The sequence below is a fragment of the Choloepus didactylus genome, chromosome 13 (assembly GCF_015220235.1).
Source record: "Choloepus didactylus isolate mChoDid1 chromosome 13, mChoDid1.pri, whole genome shotgun sequence".
In the NCBI taxonomy this organism is placed as follows: Eukaryota; Metazoa; Chordata; class Mammalia; order Pilosa; family Megalonychidae; genus Choloepus; species Choloepus didactylus.
Window position 1 is genome coordinate 5,436,448 of NC_051319.1, and position 14,838 is coordinate 5,451,285.

Consider the following 14,838-nt stretch of genomic DNA (forward strand, 5'->3'; position numbering starts at 1 on the left):
TTTCTACCACAAGCTGGTAGATTGTGGAAGGGTAGGGGAGAAGGAAGAAGAGACTGGACACTGACCATTCACAATTTGATCTTCAGTGTTGTTTCTTCTTGAAATGACTAATTAAAGATTTCCATAAGAATCGAAGTCCTTCAGTTTTGACATAAAAATGGAACCTTTTATTCCGAAGTCGCAAATAAGGCTTCTGGCTTTATTTTTTGCGTGAGGTAAACAGTATATTCAATATTAAAGCAAATGGTAAAATACACAGATATTGATGTGGACCTTTCATTATAAAAAATATTTTGGAATATTCTTGAGTCTTCCAAACATGTGTTTTGCAAAAAAAAAAAAAAGTAGTATCAGCTATTTGTTTGAATGTCTTGGCTATACTTTTTTCCCAGTAAGTATGTTAAATATAATGCTGTTTGAATGTTTTATGGTCTGTGATTTTTTTATATTATTATGTGGGACTAAATATCCACCAGAATTCTTGTAAATGAACCAGGTCCTGACTTAAAATTCTATATATATTCAATTGTTTGTTGACATAGATTGTTCCCCCCTAATCAGCAAAACACAGCCTACTGGGCAGGCTCATCATGACAGAAAAGTAGAACATGTGGCTTATTTTAATGAAGACTTTAAATGAAGTCAGATTATTTAGGTGGTTTAGGTATCTTCAAAAAAATTATAGATTTAATATTTGTCATACAGTGATTTTTGCTCACTCTCCCCCCTCTTTTTTCCCAATGGAAAAACCAATTTCTCCGCAGTGATGAGAGAAACATCCCTTTTTCTGGAAAAATGGACTTCTTTCCCCAAGGGATTAGGAGGAGAGCATCACTTCTTTGCCACATAGGCCATAGCCTTCTTGGCTGCATCCTCTGTGCTGAAGGCCAAGGTGATGGGGACTTCACCTTTACTGCGTATACTCTGAGCCTCCATGACGTTGGTTCTTTCAAGCCAGACCGCCATGGGCACCTTGAGTTCTAGCTCCTGGCAGACTTTAGTGACGCCATTTGTAATGATAGCACAGTTCACAATACCACCAAAAATATTCATGAGGTTGACTTCAACCCTAGGATCAGCCGTGAGCAGTTTGAATGCTTTGATGTACTTGAGCTTCCTTTACAGCATCACCAAGATCTAAAAGTTGGCTGGCTTCCCACCATTAAGGGGAATGATGTCACAGGTAGCCATGGTGAGTTCAGCACCATTCACAAAGCAAGCCATGTTCCCATCCAGTCCTATGTATTTTAGATCATATCTGGCAGCTTCATTTTCAATGGGCTCATTCTCCGATTTGTCGTCCATGGCAAATATGTCCTTCTGTCAGAATTCTGCTTTATCATCAAAGTTTATCTTGCCATCAGAACAGACAACTTGTCCTTCTGGAGTTTCACCAAAGGGTTTCACTTCCACTTGAGTAGCATCAATTTTCAGGAACAGATCACACAGTTTCTTAATTTGATCTGCAGCCTGATTTTTTAAAGGCCCAAGGAAGCCTAGATTTTCTGAATCTACTGAGGTTGGCTGTCCTTTATCCCCCAAAAATGTCAATTTCCTCCTTAAAAATAAGTTCTGGTCAAGGCCCACAGGCACGGAGTCATTGCAGGAGCAATCTATCAGAATTGCCAAGTAGGTTTCTCTGGAAATGTCCAAGGCTTCAGCAACCATCACCTTGTTAAGTTTGACACCTTCTTGGGGAGTTTGTTTTGTTGCTAGATTATCTCCAATCATCTGCTAGCCAGCTGTCCCAGGACTTTAGGGTCTTTTGTTAAATGAACACCTCCTTTCAATCCACTATTGATGACACCTTTTCCTCTTCCACCAACTAAGACCTGGGCTTTTAAAATAATTTCTTTTGCATTTACTCTCTTAGCCTCAGGAGCCTCATTTGCAGTGTCTGCCACAAAGGACCTTTGAACTTGCACTCCATTGTTGAACATCAGTTTCTTGCTCTGGTGTTCCTGGAGGTTCAGTCACCTTCTAGAGGTTAACTGAACTGCAATGCAGCCTTCACAAACAACCTCATTCAGCAGATAAGAACTTGCACATCTCCTTCTCTCTTTAAAATCCCCAAATCTCTTCCCCTACCCCAACCAAGGAACTGGCTGCACTCTTTCTCCCCTTCCTTCCCATGCTTTCCTGGATGTATTCTCCAGTCACTCTGACACCCCCACCTCCAATAATTTTATTTCTTCTCAGTTCCCATTACCTATTCCTTCTAGTTCAGCATTTTCTATCCATTAAACTGAGCAGTATAACTAACACCCCAGAAGCCAAAGAGTAAAAATAATCTCCCTTGGAAGCAGAATGACTAGGGCTAGGGAGGAATTGCTCACACCTTAATAATTTCTTAATCCTAACAGCTGGGGATGGAGGGAGAGATCTTATTTTAAAAAGAGAAGATTGGTCCCAAGACCCTGGTCCCTTTCTGCTCAGAGCTCTTCTCCCATCATCTCCCCTTCTTGTTCATTCTCCCAGCAGAGAGACTACTAGATGTTCACTCCATTCAGTCTCCCCTCCCCAACTCTGAACTGTATCTCTATGCTTGCAGCACTTCTCCCTTCTAATTCACCATTCTCACTTGCTTTGAATAGCTGCTGCTATTTTGCCTCTCCTCTGAACTCCTCCTACAAGTCACTAGAAGAGAAATAACTAATGTCACCCTTTCTAAACATGTTACTTCCACAGCTCCCTCTTCTATATGTATCTTTTGGCTTGTGTATTCTTTGTGCATTTAAAGTCTATTTGTTAAATAGTTGCCCGTTTTTCTGCATGTAATTAATGTAGTTAACCTGTCCTCCTGCATCCCTGCTCTTAATAAAAGACTGTAAAGTTCCAAAGAGCCAGGAATCCATCTGCTTAATCACTTTTTCCAGGCTTCTTATCATGGGCTGCTATGACATTTGTCCATGCTGAACACGTCAGTATCGTTCCCTGCTCTAACCCATCTCCATCTCTTCCTATCATCCGAACTCTGCTTCATGCTCCAACATTATCAAACCACTTAGAGTCCCCAACCTCATATCCCCAGCACACCACCGTCCTCTTTGATACCTCCATGCATTACCCTCTGCCTAGAGCAGGGGTTAGCAAACTTTTTCTGTAAAGAACCAGACAGTAAATATTTTAGGCTTTGTGGTTCATATGGTTTTTGTCACAACTACTGAATTCTGCCACTGTGGCACAAAAGCAGCCACAGACAATACATAAATGAATGAACCTAGCTATACTCCAATAAATCTTTCTTTACAAAAATAGGCAATGGGCTGGATTTGACTTGCGGGCCATATTTTGCCACTCTTGGTCGAAAGCGTCTTTCCCTCCCAAGCTCCATTTGGCTAGCTCCTAGTTTTCCCATAAGACACAGTACAAATTATCTTCTTGAGAGTGTTTTCTCCCCTTTCTGGTTCAGTGTGCCCTTTCTTTGTACTCCCATAGCATATAAACCTAATTATTTTTTTTTCTTTTTGTTTCTTTCCATGGAAATCTTTAATAAAAGGCGAAAGATTTATACGATCTGAAGAGAAACCAGAGTATACACCTAATGTATTTTGTACAAGCAGGAAAAGCTTTTTCCCAAGGCTCAATGTTTCCTTCATGTGGAGGGAGTCCCACTAGCATAACATTGTGGCCTCTCTCCACTCATGGAGGATGGAGTCCCCTCACTCTTGGGAGCAAATTGCCTGCTGAGAGCACATTTCTTCCAGCTCTCCCAAGCCAGAAAGGGCACATTCTGCCACTACTGAGAAAGGTCTGTCTGTCCTGTGCTGCTGTGCCTGAGTTGAAAGTCTGTCTCTTCCCAGAGTTCTTGCCTATCAACTTAACTAGTACCAAAGTCATATTTTATTCTCTATCTGTCTTCTTAATTGGTTCAGAACACTGAAGGGAAACAGGAGTGAAATTCGGCCCCACTGAACCTCCACATATCCCACTAGCCATAGTACTCAGCATGTTGCTCACAAATTTTCTTTGTATATCTTCTTTCCCTTCAGTTCAATGATTCCCAGAGTAGACCTCAGTCCTCTGAAGAGTTCTTCCAATAGCCATGAACAGATCCAGAAGTCTAGTCTTCCTCTCACACTGACAGCAAATGATGCCCAATTCCATAAGCTATTATTTTTACCTATAACCTAGAGACACTTCCAACTACCTGCTCAGTGAATTTTCAGCAATTTCTAAAGTGAATATATTAATGTAGTTTAGTGACTCTTTAATACAGCATTGTGTTAAGAGGTGTGGCAGCCACTCTTTTGGTAATTCTGCAAAACTTTTATTGAGCATGAGCATACAAGACAAATTTTCAGTAGTTTCCAGGAATGATAATTTGTGAAGAGTGTGTCATTGATGCTGTCTTCAGTTGGTCATGGTTTTCAACCACAGCAACTGAAGTCTCGCTGTCACATTATGTATTACTGTTAGTGTGACATCTTTACCAATTCAGTTTGATCAATATGCATCATTTGGGTAACTTTTATAATAATTACAGAGTACAGGCTCTAAAGTCGGACTGCCTGGGTTTGTATCCCAATGTCTTCATATATTGGCTGTCTGGCTTTGGATAACTTATTCCATTTCTTGTACTTCAGTTTCTTCACCATTAAAATGGGGAGACTAAGAGTACCCACATCGTAGGATATTGTGAGTGTTAAATGAGATAATTCATGGAAAGTGCTTAGAACACATGATTAGCTTATTGCTATTGTTTTGTTACTATGCTCATAAATAAAATTTTCAATAAATGGATTCTAACCTATGTATAGATGCAATTCAAATACAAGTCATCCATAAATCTATTACTGTGCTGGTTTGAATCTCTTATGCCCCTCAGAAGAGCCAGGGTCTTTTAATCCAGTCTTGTAGGGGCAGACTTATTGTGGGTGGGATCTTTTGATTAGGCTGTTTTTATGGAGATGTGACCCACCCAATTGTGGGTGGGACCTTTTGATTAATTATGTCCATGGAGGTATGACACACACACTCCCATTCACGGTGGGTCTTAAGTTAGTTTACTAGAGTCCTTAAGAGAGCTGAGAGCCTACCCAGACCCAGACGCTTGGAGATGCATTAAGAAAGATGGTTGGAGATGCTAAGCTAAGAGATGAAGCCCAGAGTTTGTTCTGGAGAAGCTAAGAGAGAACCCACAGACAGTTAAGGAGAAAGTCACTGGAATCAGAAGCTGAAAGCAACACAACCTGGGAGCAAAGGACCAGCAGACACCAGCCACGTGCCTTCCCAGCTGACAGAGGTGTACTGGATGCCATAAGCCTTCCTTCAGTGAAGGTATCCTCTTGTTGATGTCTTAGTTTGGACACTTTTAGGCCTTGGAACTGTAAATTTGTGACCTAATAACCTCATTGTAAAAGCCAATCCATTTCTGGTATTTTGCGTTACAGGAGCCTTAGCAAACTGGAACAATTATTAAAGCAGATGTATCTGTAATCCTGCCAAAACTTGTTTATACAGTACATTCCTTTGGTGATACATTTTATAGCACATATTTATTTGTTTGGTATCTGTTATCTGTCTTCTCTGCTGGAACCTAAGCTTTGCAATAGCAGGGACCTTTCCTTATCTGGGAGTTCTCTGCTGCAGCCCCACTGTCTAGAATGCCTAGCACATGGTAAGCTCTCAATAAACTTTTTAAATGAATATTAATATGCTACCTAAGAATTTGCACTATATAACCTGCAATATAATACTGACTTTGGTGAAACAAAATTGCTAGATTATGACTGCATTTATTTGGCTTTTCTTATAATACCTTAAATTAACTTTTAAGCCCATTTTGTCATCTTATTAAGTAAATAATAATGAAACACATATATTCCTCCCCGATTCTTTACTGTCACTGAGTTATTTTCCACCAAGGAAAGGTTAGATAGGTGACTATGGGTCTTCTGTGAGGTCTGAGCAGGCCACAGCCAAATAAAGAACTATATTTTTCAATTCAGCAATTTAAAGTGATTATAAATGACTCAGCAGTTCCAGTTCTACACATATGCCCCCAAAAAATAAATGGAAAAGTCCATCAAGAGACATGTACAAAAATGCTCATAGCAGCTTTGTTTATAATAGTTAAAAACCAGGAACAACTCAAATACCGGCCATAGGAGCACAGAAAAACAAATTGTGGAATATTAATGCAGTGGAATAGCACACAGCAAAAAGAACAAACTACTCTTACATACTCTTATGTGGAGCAACATGGATGAATCTCACAGATATAAAGATAAGCAAAAGAAGCCAGACACAAAAGAGAACATATTCCATGATCCCATTTATATGAAAATTCAATTTATAAGAAATTTTTTTATCTTCATTTTATTGAGATATATTCACATACCACGCAGTCATACAAAACAAATCGTACATTCGATTGTTCACAGTACCATTACATAGTTGTACATTCATCACCTAAATCAATCCCTGACACCTTCATTAGCACACACACAAAAATAACAAGAATAATAATTAAAGTGAAAAAGAGCAATTGAAGTAAAAAAGAACACTGGGTACCTTTGTCTGTTTGTTTGTTTGTTTCCTTCCCCTATTTTTCTACTCATCCATCCATAAACTAGACAAAGTGGAGTGTGGTCCTTATGGCTTTCCCAATCCCATTGTCACCCCTCATAAGCTACATTTTTATACAATTGTCTTGGAGATTCATGGGTTCTGGGTTGTACTTTGATAGTTTCAGGTATCTACCACCAGCTACCCCAATTCTTTAGAACCTAAAAAGGGTTGTCTAAATTGTGCATAAGAGTGCCCACCAGAGTGACCTCTCGGCTCCTTTTGGAATCTCTCTGCCACTGAAGCTTATTTCATTTCCTTTCACATCCCCCTTTTGGTCAAGAAGATGTTCTCCATCCCACAATGCCGGGTCTACATTCCTCCCCGGGAGTCATATTCCACGTTGCCAGGGAGATTGACTCCCCTGGGTGTCTGATCCCACGTAGGGGGGAGGGCAATGATTTCACCTTTCAAGTTGGCTTAGCTAGAGAGAGAGGGCCACATCTGAGCAACAAAGAGGCATTCGGGAGGAGGCTCTTAGGCACAATTATAGAGAGGCCTAGTCTCTCCTTTGCAGCAACCATCAAGAATTTATATTTATAGAAAAATTTATTTGTGGCAATAAAATTCAAAATAGTGGTTACCTCTGGTTGGGGAATGGTGTTGACTGGGCAGGAGCACGAGAGCCTTCTGGGATTTTTGAAATGTTCTGTATCTTGAGTTGGGTGATGGCTCACAAGCGTGTGCACATGGGTGTGTGCTAAATTCATTGAATTGTACAGTGAAGATCTACAAACCTTACAGTATAGGTTCTATTATACATGTACATAGATAGACATATTTGAAGAGAGAGGGAGTAACTTCAATATGCCTGACATTTAGCTGGGCCTTGGAGACATACGGATGAGCAAAACAAGTATGGTCCCTTCCCTCAGGATGATGTATCCCTGGTGCTATCTCAGTATCCATAATTTATGCTTAGTATATGATTGTTGACCTAAATTGAGCACTCTTTTTGCACCTAACCATTTACATTTTTAAAAATACTTTTATGGATGCTGATGGCAAAAAAAATGGTCCTTCATATTTCTTTGACAAACATGATTTATTTCAATTGAAGGTCATCACAATGCCTCCTTCTGGAAAAATCCCTTCTGGAAAAATCTCATCCCTCAGCAAAGGAGCTACATGTACTTTCATCCTGCAGATTTCAGAATTCATTCTCGGGATGGTAGCATTCTCCATATCCCAAGGAGCTGTGCACTAAAATCCAGTGCCATGAACACACCTATGAAAAATGATGCTTTCGAGCCTAGCCCATGGTGCAGTAAATTTTGAAAGTACGCTTAATAATAATGAGGCTCAACATTGACTTTAATGGGCCTCAAACCATCACGTAATTTCATTAGCCATCCAGCACAGATGCAAGCAGGGGTGATGTCATACTTTTTTCCCCTTGCTCTGAAACCTGAGTCAGGCGCCAGAGATGAAAACCAGTTTTATAGACTCTAATCGGATTAAAGCTCTGGCAGCTGCTGATCAATAGGTGGTAGCTGGAGGAATCCCAACATGTGCAAAGCCCTCTCAGGCCCCTTCATGGGCACAGCCTCACTCAGATTCAGGTGACTGCTTTCGGCCAGTGGGGAGTCAGAATGATGTGTCCTGACACACAGCTGGTTGCAGTTTTCCCCAGCACCTGGCTCCAAATGGGAGACAGGGGCTTGTCATTTATGCAGCAGCCTCAAATCTTGCTCTCTGATCTCACCCAAAGGGGACGTCTCACTACCCGCACAACAGTCAGATAGTAAATAGCAGTTAGGATCATGAACTTTGGAGTCAGGCACTAACTCTAACCTTGATTAGTTAAACAACCTTGAGCAAGTTACCCTAGCTCTCTGAGCTTCAGTTTCCTCTTCTATGAAGTGGGGATAATAACACCTACCTCAGAGAGGTGTAGGGAGGATAAAGAGAGCTCATGTATGTAAAATGCTTAGAGTAGTCCCTGGCCTCTGTGATTATATGCTCAATAAAGGACAACTATTAATGAAGAGAAGTGATAAGCTAAGATTAATAGCTCCCAATTATAATTCTTAAAACTCTGAAATCCCGCGCCCCCAACCAGAGAGAAGAACTCGTTTTTTTTCCCATGATCAGTTTATTTACCTCAACTTTCCCATCTTTCAAACTTAGCACAAGCAAGAAGCCAGTGCCTACATGTGCTCATAACCTCCAGGATGCTTTAACAAGAACTTTTGATAATATGGCAAAATGCAATGACCTCATTGTCTCAATATTGCAGTAGTAAAAATCAATCCTACTTAAAAAGTCTGACAATCAATCAAAGTCTAGCCAGATATCTGTGGAAGTCAAAAAGGCCCATATAAAAAACTGATTCACCCAGGGATCTCATTAAAGCTTTGCAGCAGTATTTCCCTGATGTAAACTGGGAGTTTTCATTTTGTTTTGCTGTTGTTGTTGTTTCAAACATTGAATCCCTGTGAGATCAGGGCCAAATGTCTCCCCAGCAGCTGGCTGGGAAGCATTTTTATTGGTTGGATGCCCTCACTTGCATTACCAAAGCAAATGTCGTTCATAAGTCAATGTCATTCCACCTCCCATGGTGACGCAAACCTTCTACTGAAAGCACACACTATTTTAGTCAAGAGTAAGTTATTAAAGAGTAATAGACATGCTTATTTTTATTGCATTATACATAGTATCATAGGGGATATGGAAAGCATCATCTTAAGATAATGCATTTCTATTCAATGAGCCTTTTTCTAAAACCTCATAATTCAAATTTTAACATAAGACAATTTTCCCTCTTCTGAGCTCCAGTCAGTTTAAGAAATAGAACCCACTATGGGTCAGGCATTCTTCAAGGCATCATAGAAAAAAAGATGGAGAAAGCATAAGCCTGCCCTTCTGTGGGATTCTATGAAACCAGCAATCACAAATCCCACTAACTCCACACCTAGTCTCTGAAAAGAAGACAAATAAGATGAAATGCAGGATGTGGCACCCACTGCTGAGCTATAATTCTTTTTTTCCTCTAGCAATGAAAATAACACTAGACTCTGGATTATCAACCACAGCACAATCAACTTCAGTGAAAACTTAAAACTTGAACTAGTATGAGAAATAGGGGAACTGGAACGAGAAGCCCCACTACTCCTAGCAGCTTTGGCACCCTATTCTCCTAGGAACTCAATTCTCAGCTTGCTCCATATCCAACATATGCATGGTGGGAAAGGGAGTGAATTTACACACTGGAAGTTGTGTCCTGTTCAATACTTCAGAAGCACTCCCTAATTTCTTTAGCTTGTCTCCCTGTCTATAACTATACCTACCTTTTGAAGTTGTTGTGAGGATTAAATGAAGATATACACACACGTGCACACACACACACACACACACATAAAGTGTCTAGAAAAGCAGCCAGCTTAAATTAGGTGCTCGCTGAATGACAGCTATGAAGAGAACTCAGTTCCAGCAACCCAAAGGATTGTAACCACACACACTATGCCTCCTTGATAGTTTCTGGTTTTTCCTTACTTTGAAGCACAAGAACAGACTTTTGTTGCCCTCGTCAACTTAGAAAGTATCTAACTTACCTACTAGCACCAGAAGGTCAGTAGGGCAAAATCTGGCCTTGACAAGGGACATAGAAACAAATTCAACAAAAAATATAAAGATAACAAAGCTATCAGTGACCCCAACAGTTGTGAATGGGTTAAATTCCCTTAATAAGATAAAGACTTTCAGATTGATTTAAAGAAAAAACAAAAAACTAATGCCAGCTCTATGCTGTTTACGATATTGATAGATGATCTAACACAAAGTACTACAAAAAGTTTGATAATATGTGGATGTCCAAAGAGAAGCCAGGTACAGCCAAACAAAAAGAAGCAACATAGCAATATAATTAATATTAGCTTATATAGAATTCAAGGCAAAAAGCTCTAAATGGGACAAAGAAGGTTATTTTATATTGATTAACTGCAGATATCAAAATATATAGCAACTATGAACCTTTACACTCTGAATAACATGGCAGCTGATACACAAATGGTAATACAGCTCTCTGAATGTGTCAGGCCCAATACTAATCTTCCTTTTCTTTTTTTTTTTTTACCAACTCATGTAATTCTCCCCAAAGTCCTGTGAAATAGGTCATGTGGTTTTACAGTGGAGGAAACTTGCCCAAGGTCTGTGAGCTCAAGAGAATGGAGCTGGTATTCAAATTGGGAAGACTGGAACCAGCATCAGTGCTTTTAAGTTTGTTACTACACTCCTTTCAAAAAAAGTATAAAGAAGTATTAGAAATAGAAAAAAAAATTTTGTCAAAATCATGGTGTTTTAGTTTCCTGGGCTGTTCAAGCAAATACCATGCAATGGTCCAGCTTATATAATGGGAATTTATTTGCTCACAGTTTTGAGGCTAAGAGAAAGTCCAAATCAAGGCGTCAACAAGATGATGCTTTCTCCCCAAAGACTGTGGCATTCTGGGGCTGGCTGCCAGTGATCCTTGACTCTCAGCTTGTCACATGGCAAGGTATATGGTGGCCTCTGCTGACATCTTCATTCTCTTCTGGGTTCTGTTAATTTCAGCTTCTGGCTGCTTCCTCTGTGACTTTCTCTCACTCTCTCTGAATTTCATTCTTTCATAAAGGACTCCAGTGATAGGATTAAGACCCATCCTGAATGAGGTGGGCTACAACTTAACTGAAGTAACCTCATCAAAAATTCCTTCTTACTATGGGTTCATGCCCACAGGAATGGATTAAGTTTAAGAACATGTTTTTCTGGGGTACATTCAACCCCAAACCATCACACATAGGTATAGTGGGAGAAGTTAACAAATCATACCTAAAATTTGTCATGTCAAGATGACAAAAAAATTAATATACAAAAGATGTGAATAATACATATAAGTTTGACTTCATAGCAACCTAAGATTATCTCTAAGAAGAGAAGACATTCTTTTTAAATGTCTGTAAAACATTTATTTATAATATATATAGAGAGAAATCATGAAATAAGCCACAAAAAAATCCTCAATAAGTTCTTAAAAAGTAAATATCTTATAGGGCCTACTCATTGATTAAAATGGAATTAAACCCAAAACCTCACTCTTCTAAATAATCCTTGTGTCAGAGTGTAAATAAAACCTTAATATACAAACTAGAAATTAGCAAATGTTGAGACACTAAGTAGAAAATTCTATGGGATGTAACCAAAACCTTACTCAGGAGAAAAATAATACCCTTAAGTAAGTTTTTTCCTAAATTAAGAAATGTCTAAAGCAAATATTTTCTGAAGATTAGAGTCAGAAGCTAGGAAAAAGAAAAACAAAATAACAAAAAGGAACCAATGAATTAGGAAGTTTAAAACAACTAGAATTGTTGAGTTAACCCAAAATCTAGTTCTTTGAAAAAAAGTATTAAGAGATGTTTGACAAATATGACAAAAGGGGAAAAAAGTTTTGAGAGCATGCATACAACATCAGCAATGAGAAAGTAAATATAACTAAGGGTGAGGAAGACACTATTTTTAATAAAATACCTTATAACTTTATGCCAGTAATGTGAAAGCCTAAATGAAAAAGAACAATTTTCTAAGAAACTACCTGAATTTTTTAAAACATTGAAGATTGAAAGGATTAGTGAAATCATCTGCTCAAAAAAGTTTCAGATGTTGGCTTTATAGACAGGCCTACAAGGCTTTCAAGAAGTCATTTCACAAAGTTAGTATAATTATGATATCAAAACTGATCAAGATAGTGAAGAAAATTATCTACAAATCAGATTCACTTATGAATATATAGGTAAGCATCCAAAATATAGTATTAACAAATAAAACCAGCAACATATTAAAAGAGGAATACAGCCCCTCTAAATAGGATTTATTTCAGGAATTCAAGGATGGATTGACATTAGAAAATCTATCCAAGTGGTCATTTTGACAAATGTAGAAAATGCAGTTGATAAAATTCTATACCCATTCTGGGTTAAAACTATGGGTAACCTAAGAATTAAAAACAAACAAACAAACAAAACAAACAAACAAACAAAAAAAAGCTGGTTTCAGTCCAGTAGAGATAACATATTAGAAATAGAAATAGACAAGTATGCTGCAATAACCAATCTGTGATCATTCCCCGCTTTATAAGACCCTCCTTTGTAATAAAGAAATAAGATTCCAACCAATTATTGTAACTTCCCCTTTGGAAATTCTCTTTATAGGTCAATGTAATGTAACCATTTGAGATTCTTACTTTGGTTTGAGATCTCCCTGTTCAAGCAGTTTCTCTTTCAATAAACCTACTATATTAAAAAATTTTTTCAATATTATGGAGGAGGAGGAAGTTGAGAGACTGTTCTATTTCAAAAATGTTCTGTATTAGGTACTAAATGTACCTAACAACCAAACAGAACAATTGAATCTTGACTGGATCCTTGGTTTTTAAAAAAAGAAGCATTAAAAGATATTTGGGGAAGAAAATATGTAACATATAGAGCAATAAAAAAGTTAGTATCGCTATTTTATAAAGAATTCTTATTAATCAGTAAAAAAAAGGACAATTTCAAAAGCAAAAATACAAATTGCCAAAAATAATATGAAAACATATTCTGTCTGACTAGTAATCACAGAAAAGTACATTACAATAAAAATGAAATATCATTTTTCACTTCCAGATTGACCAAGATTTAAAAAATAATAATATTCAAAGTTGGCAAGGGTGTAAATACTCCACGGTGGAGGTGTAAATTTGTTCAACTTTTTGGAGGGAATTAATTAGATCATATATACCAAAGGATTACATAAATATTCCTTTTAACCCAGTTTTTAAACCTCTAGAATATGTCCAAAGAGAGTAATTGTGTGACTGTCAAAAACTGATGTACAAGCTTTCTTATTGCAGAACTTAAAAAAATGTTTTTCTTTAGTAGAGAAGCTATAGGTTTACAAAACAATCATGCATATAAAATGCAGGATTCCCATATTCCACCCTATTATTAAAACTTGCATTAATGTGGAACATTTGTTACAATTGATGATAGTACATTTAATTAATTATACTATTAATTAAAGTCCATAGTTTAAAATATATTTTTCCATCTATTTTCTTTGTGGTTACCATGGGGTTAATATTTAACATACTAAACATACAACAATTATATTTGGTTTGATATCGACTTACCTTCAATAGCATACACATATACTTTTCCACCATTTTTATGTATTTATTACCATTTATCTTTGTATGTTGTATGTCTAAAACCACAGATTTATTATTAATTTTTACGCATTTGTATTATAACACCTGTAGAAAGTAAGAAGTGGAGTTACATACCAAATAATACACTACAATAATATTGCCATTAATAATCATCTAAATGGTTACCTTTACCACAGGTCTTTGTTTCTTTATGCTTCTTTGAACCCCTGTCTAGTGTCCTTTCCTTTCAGGCTGAGGAACTCCCTTTAGAATTGCCAGTAGGGAAGTTCTAGTGGTGATGAACTCCGTAAGCTTTTGTTTATCTGGGAATGTCTTAATCTCTCCCTCATTTTTGAAAGAAAGTCTTGTTTGATATGAAATCCTTGGTTGGCAGTTGTTTTCTCTCAGCTCTCTAAGTATTTCAACCTACTGCCTTCTTGCCTCCATGGTTTCTGATGAGAAATTAGACTCAATCTAATTAGTGCTCCCTTGTACATGACTCGTTTCTCTTGAAGCTTTCAGAACTCTCTACTTGTCCTTTGCATTCAGTATGGGGTGCATTTTTCTTAAGCTTATCCTGTTTGGTGTTCTCTGGACTTCTTGGATGTCCAAATTCATGTCCTTTGCTAACTTTGGGAAGTTCTCTGTCGTTACTTCTTTGAGTATTCCTTCTGCCCCCTTCTCTCTCTCTTCTCCTTCTGGCACTCCCATAATGAGCACATTGATTTGCTTGATGGTATCTTAGACTGTTTTCACTTTTTGTAATTCTTTTTTCTTTCTGCTCCTCAGTCTGATTCATTTCAAGTATCTTGTCTTTGAGTTCACTGATATTTTCATCTGCCAGCTCCAATCTTCTCTTGAAACCCTCCTGGGCATTTTTTACTTGTTATCATGATCTTCAACTCTGGTAGCTGTTTGGTTCCTTTTAAAAATTTCTACCTCTTTACTAAGATTCTCATATTGCTTATTCATTGTTTCCTGATACCCCTTAGTTCTCTCTCGTATTTTTCTTCATCTCCTTGAGCATTGTTAAGATCATTTTTTAAAAGGCTTTGTTCAGTGTGTCCATATTCTGGTCTTCTTCATTGGTGTTCCCTGGATTTTTA

The 14,838-nt window shown here is 37.9% G+C and overlaps 1 non-coding gene and 1 pseudogene across 1 annotated transcript; both read right to left on the reverse strand.

The window, feature by feature from the left end:
• Positions 1 to 831: 831 nt before the first annotated feature.
• On the reverse strand, positions 832 to 1,994 carry LOC119508202 (annotated as a pseudogene).
• A 1,430-nt stretch (positions 1,995 to 3,424) lies between these two features.
• LOC119508610 lies at positions 3,425 to 3,536 on the reverse strand. The gene has a single exon (XR_005211513.1). It is a non-coding gene; the product is annotated as a U5 spliceosomal RNA (small nuclear RNA).
• Positions 3,537 to 14,838: the final 11,302 nt, after the last annotated feature.